The sequence below is a fragment of the Dromiciops gliroides genome, chromosome 6, assembly GCF_019393635.1.
Source record: "Dromiciops gliroides isolate mDroGli1 chromosome 6, mDroGli1.pri, whole genome shotgun sequence".
NCBI lineage: Eukaryota > Metazoa > Chordata > Mammalia > Microbiotheria > Microbiotheriidae > Dromiciops > Dromiciops gliroides.
Window position 1 is genome coordinate 96,247,246 of NC_057866.1, and position 6,540 is coordinate 96,253,785.

The 6,540-nt window shown below is 46.8% G+C and overlaps 1 protein-coding gene across 1 annotated transcript in view; it reads right to left on the minus strand.

Annotated features, from left to right (window-relative positions):
• The window catches only part of NAT8L (N-acetyltransferase 8 like), a 57,435-nt gene that overhangs the window by 6,464 nt on the left and 44,431 nt on the right, over positions 1–6,540 (minus strand). The window lies entirely within an intron of this gene.

Sequence of the window (6,540 nt, forward strand, 5' to 3'; positions counted from 1 at the left end):
CCTCCCTGGTGGCCAGGATTACAGGCCACCTAGCCTCCTCAGGACAAGAATGCCATCCTTGGCTGCCCTCCTGTGGGTACTCTCCCATTTATCAGGACTCCAGATATGCCCTGGCATGGTCAGCCATGCCTCTCTTTCAGTAAGATCTTCAAGATCCCAATAACTTTTTCAACAGCTGCATCCCCTTGCTGACTCACAGAGCTTGCAGTCCATTAAGACCCCCACATCTTCTTCAGAACAACTGCATGCATGCCTTTGTACTTCTGAAGTTGTTTTTTTCAAACCCAAGTCCAAGAATTTACATTTATTCCTAGAGAATTTCATCTAATTAATAAGCACTTGCATGTTTCTCTATACAGGGCACGGTGCTAGGCACTGAGGAGACAAATTAAGTGAAAAAAACAACCCCTACTTCCCAGGAGTTTGCATCTTCTTTGATTCAGCCCAAAGTGGATCCCATCGGCATGCCTGTGTGTAGGCTATCCCTCTGGGCTTTTATCAGTCGATGCAAAGCCAATGAGCATGCCTCCCACGTCTGGATCCAGGTCATTAATAACAATGTTAACTAGTCCAGGGCTAAAGCCCTCCACTAGAGAGCCACTCCTGAGGCTGCCTGCCAAGCCCACACAGAACAATTAACAGCTACTCTTTCAGCCTGCCCATTCACCCAATTTCAAATCCATCTTAAAGCATTATTGCCCAGTCCACAAAAATCCATCTTTCCCACAAGAATAAAATGAGATTCCTTGTCAAACTTTTAGCTTTGTGGCAGTGTGACTGAACCACACCTACTAAGTTCCTCTGACACGCCAGTTTAAGCAGCCACGTCTTAAAAAAGGGAATGAAATTTAAAGATGGTCATCATGTCGCCCTTCATCTTCAGGCTAATCAGCTGTTCCTCCCTCCATTCTTTGGCATTATCTCGGGTCCCCCTCCCACCCTCCTCAAGCTCCTGTGGACAAGTTTATTTATGCTTCAGTGCTCGGATGTGCTTCCATGATCTTAAGGCTGTATGGAATCCCTTCCTGTATGTGGTTGGCAGCCCATCTACACCTTCTTCCATGTCCTTCGATGACTCATTCAGAGACTCTCCAGAACATGGGCAAGGGAGGCATTAGTATTTCATGGTTATCAATGACACTCTCAATCAGTCCCTTTGGTTATCCCTCAGTCCCATATCTATGACTGGCCCATCCCCTTTCCTGGTCATACATGTGCTTGATGCTCTCTTTTACCCCAATTCTTTCATAAAAATCAAAACTGATCAAGGCTGCAGCTGACTCATGCCTACCACGTACTTCTCCATCACTCCACAGTCACCGGCAATCTTGGTTTTCCTGAAATCCCAACGTTCCCAGATTTGACAATATCTAGAAGCTACTTATACTCAAAGGATGGGCTTTGGCAGCAGGAGCCTGAGCTCCCCGGAAGCACTGTGAGGCTTTCCTCAAGACAATCTTGCCCCCTCTGTTCCTCCTATTCAGTTCTGGGCCCCAATTATTGTTTACCCTCAAGACCTGTCCAAAAGCTATGTTCTGATGGATTAGCTCAATGGTCTACTTGCCCCACTCTCCCAACTGCCCATACTTCTTTGGACAATCTACTTGCTTTTTGGGCTTGATTCATTCATTCATATATTCAATAAGCATGTATTAAGCACCTACTATGTGCCAGACACTGTGCTAAGGGGTGGGGATACAAAAAGAGGTAATTCCTGTCCCTCAAAGAGCTAAAATCTAACAGGGGAGCCAATCGGTAAGCAAATATACACAAAGAAAGCTAGATATGAATAAGAAATAATTAACCGAGGGAAGGCATTAGAATTAAGAGAAGTAGGATTTTACTTGGGACTTAGAGGAAACCAGGGAGGAAGTAGTTGGAGCAGAGGAGCAAGAGCATCCCAGGGAAGGGGGACGGCTGGAGAAAATGCCCGGAGCTGCGAGGGAACAACCTGGAGGCCGGTGTCACTATACTGAAAAGTACGTGGGGAGTAAGAAGCCTAGGAAGGTAAGAGAGCCTTTTGTGCCTGCTCCTGGAGGCAACAGGAAGCCACTGGCGTTTACCGAGTCTTGGGGTAATAGGATCATACCCGTGTTTTAAGAAAATCACTAGTGGCTGAATGAAGAAAGCAGTGGAGTAGAGAACAGCTTGAGGCAGAAAGAAGCACTAGCAGGCTGCTGCAGCAGGCCAGGTATGAGGGGCTAAGAGCCGCAGGAAATCTCCCGACATCACCTTTGGTGTCTCAGGGCTCTGAGGAATCCACACAAAGCTGACTGTGCACAGGAATACATGGAGAATCCCATCTCTAGAGCAGCTGGGGTCCACAAACCAAAGGGACCATGAATAGACTTCACAGGGAAATGTGAATGTAGAACTAATATTCCAGTGACTATATAACCGGTTTCCTTTGTAAACCTGTGTGTTTCTTTCTTCCTTTTTTTGGTGAGGCGATGGGGGTTAAGTGACTTGCCCAGGGTCACACAGCCAGTAAGTGTTAAGTGTCTGAGGCCGAATTTGAACTCAGGTCCTCCTGACTCCAAGGTCAGTGCTCTATCCACTGCACCACCTAGCTGCCCCCTGTGTGTTTCATTTTAAAGACGTTATTCTGAGAAGAGATCGTGGGCTGGATCAGAATACCAGAGGGGTCCATGACATAAAGAAGGTTAAGGAGCCCCAGAAAGAACCCTCTTCCATCTGGGCTTCGGATAAGACATTGGGTCACAGATCTGGAGCTAGAAGGGACCCCAAGAACCATCTAGTCCAACTCCTTTGTCTTACAGATCAGAAAAATGAAGCCCAGCATGACCCGACCAAGGCCACGCAGCTGCTAAGGGACCAAGTCAGGATATGAACCGAGGTCCCATGATTCCACGTCTCACACCCTTCTCAACGTACCACACGATGCCCCTCTAAGACACCCTGGGCCTGTCTCCTTGTCCTGTACTTCACTTGACGTGAATGACCAGAAGATCCCTGAACCATCTCTATAGTCACATCTATGGAGGCATCTCCGATAATCCTGACAGAGGCAGGGCAGAGCGTTCCCCCTTGGAAGGAGAGGCTTTCAGGCATGGTTCTGCTCTGCTGGGGCCAGCGAACAGCAGATGCTCTAGACCTTTCGATCAGTTGTGTGTGGTTATAAAGACAGGGCCTGCTGCAGAAAAACCTGCAAAAAGTCTCATCACGTTTTCGTTAGGGACGCCCTCAATAGGCAGGGCCCTCTCAAAGATGTTATTGAGATGACAAAGTAAGCCCTCAGGTCAGCAAGCCCCGATATCTTCTCAGCTGCCCTTTTCCTCCCTCTTGTAAGAATACCATCAATGAGCCCCTCTGTTCTTCTGTACCCTTCCCCTCTTGGAGCTAATCTGAAGAACTGATCCCACAACAACTTCAAAATGGGACCGCCTCCCTCACTGATTTCCCCTGTGTGTCTTTACTTGGGCCCATCTGCTTTTCTTCTCTTTATTTTCCTCTCTTTATTTTCCTGACCACTGTTTCCACATCCTCTTGTCTGTTGGTCAGTGCCCCAACTTGGCTCCCGGAATTGACCACAATGCTCCAGGTTGGGTCTGACCAGGCTGGAGGGTGAGCTCAGGGGATGATTGAGGAAGTGTTAGCAGAAGAGATGGTACCTTCAAGGGCCTTAGAGGATGGAGGAGAGATGCCAAGGAGAGCATCCCAGGCCAGCACAGAAGTATGTCCTTTCCCCTATTTGGTTACCTTAATGCCAGGGACTGGGCTATGCTGAGCCTTGCTTCCCCAGCTAAGCAAAGGGCCTTGCATATAGTAGGTGCTTAATAAGTGTTCTGGAAATCAAAGTGAAAAATAAAAGGGTCCTCAAAGACTACCTACCTAGAGCAGGGGTTCTTAACCTGAGTGTCTTAAGAACTATTTCAAAATAATTGGTTTTCTTTGTGATCCTAGGTATTTTATTTTGCGCACTAACCTTAAACAAGTCACTTGACCTATTTGCCTCAGTTTCCTTATCTATAAAACGAAGATAATAATAGCACCTACCTGCTAGGCTTATAAGAATCAAATGATCAAATGACATACTTATAAAGTGAAGCACAGTCCCTGGCCCATAGTAGGTGCTGTATAAATGCTAGCTATTATTTTTACCACTAAAATCATTCATCTGTGGAGTCCATAGGCTTCATCAGAATGCCAAAGGAGTCTCTCCCCCACCTCTCTCTCTCTCTGTCTCTCTCTGTCTCTCTCTCTCTCTCTCACCCCCCCCCCCACACACTCACTCACACATAAATACTCAAAATTAAGAATTTCATCTCAGTACAAAACCCTCATCTTATAGATTGGGAAACTGAGGCCTGTGAGAAAGAAATTACTTTTTTGAAGTCAAAAAGTGAGTGTGAGACTCAGAAACAGAACCCAGGTTTCCCAACTCCCAACCCTGGGCTCTTTGTAGCACATCACACCACCTGCTCCTGGCCAGCCCATCTAGCCAGGCCTGATTCCTGCTATCAATGCACAGCTTAGGCTGCGCTGTGTCCATATAGCCTGGGCTTCACAGTTCATGAATTTACTTCTCTGGGCATCTCAAAACTGCAAAGGACCTCAAGGAGCACCAACTCTATCCTATCTGAACCAGAATCCCTAAACAAGTAGCCATCCAGCATCTTCATAAAGATCTCCGATGATGGGGACCTCACTACCTCCTGAGGCAGCCCCTTCCCCTTCTGTTAGCAATCCTTCCCTTCAATGAAGCTAAAATCTGTCTCATTTAGGCCCCACCATTATGCCTCATTCTCCCTCTGGGCCCAAGAAGAATAAAGCAAGTCCTTCTTCTGTACAACAGGACAACGGTAATAAAGCCACCCCTGTGACTTCTTTGGGGTGTCTAGTCTTTGGGGCCTCCAGTCCCCCCCAGTGCCCCAGAGGTTCTTCTCTGGATGGCCTCCAGCAGGTCAATGTCCTTCTTAAAATATGATGCCAGAAATGAACACAGGGACCCAAAAAGGCGTCCCACCCTATTGGCCAGGGCAGGAGATGAAGAGACACCGTCTACTTCTATCCTCTCTCTGCATACAAGACTTCTATTCGTGGGAGCCCAACACCTCACTAGCCCTTTTGGTTTCAGCTACATTCCATACTTGGCCCAGGCCTAACTGAAAAAAATGGCCTCTTGACATTTTGTTTCAGCACAGCAGACTGGCCCATAATTGGTAAATAAGGAACAATGTGGAGCCTTCAAAAATGCTTCACATTATGACAAAAAATAAGGTCCAAAATGCACTGAGTTATTCAGAGCAGCACTTCTTATGGGAGTGAAAAGCTGGGGGGAAACCCCCAGCCCAGTGATTAGGGCATAGTTGAACAAAGTATGGTACGTGAATGTCGAGGAATATCATTGTGCTGTTAGAAATAGGAACAATAGGGCAGCTAGGTAGCACAGTGGATAGAGCACTGGCCCTGGATTCAGGAAGACCTGAGTTCAAATTCGGCCTCAGACCCTTGACACTTACTAGCTGTGTGACCCTGGGCAAGTCACTTAACCCCAACTGCTTCACCAGAAAGAAAGAAAGAAAGAAAGAAAGAAAGAAAGAAAGAAAGAAAGAAAGAAAGAAAGAAAGAAAGAAAGAAAGAAAGAAAGAAAGAAAGAAAGAAAGAAAGAAAGAAAGAAAGAAAGAAAGAAAGAAAGAAAGAAAGAAAGAAAGAAAGAAAGAAAGAAAGAAAGAGGAACAATACCTGTGAGTAGTATAAGGGCAAGTATCATCATTCTCATTTTACAGATGTGGAAACAGAAGCCCAGAAAGGTGGGGAGATTTATCTAACACCAACACAGCAAGTTAGTGGCAGTCAGCCCTGGAATCTTAGGGTTGGAAGGCACCCTGGTCATTATCTAACCCAACCCTCTTTATTTTATGGAGAAGGAAACTGGGACCCAGAGAAATGAAGTAGTATGACAGGCCTGGAATCCAAGCTCTCCAAATTCAGTGAGGTTTTCTTTGTAGTCCTTATTGTCATGAACAACAATATTCCCATCAACGCAGAAGAGAAAAGGGTGCTCAGATGCACTTTCTGCTAGACCCTATAAGCTCGGTGCAATGGAAAGAGCTCCCTCCCTGTCCAGAACCTGAGGACCTGGGCCCATTTCTCACCTCCACGGTTCATGACCTGAGTGACTTCAGCCAGATCCCTTCACCTCCTGGGCCTCAGTCACCTCCCTATAAAGAAGGAGGGCTGGGGCAGCTAGATGGTGCAGTGGATAGAGCACCAGCCCTGGATTCAGGAGGACCTGAGTTCAAATCCGGCCTCAGACACTTAACACTTACTAGCTGTGTGGCCCTGGGCAGGTCACTTAACCCCAATTGCCCCACAAAAAAAAAGAAGGAGGAGAAGGAGGGCTGGGCCGTTAAATGGCTTCTAGAGCCCTTTCCAGATCTAAACCTGACACACTCTGGTCATTAGAGAGTGAAAGGACCTCACTTAACTGACCCCCTCACTTTATGGCGGAGGCCTAAATAGAGGGGATGAGACTTACCCAAGGTCATACAGGTAGTAAGTGTCAGAGAAGAGACC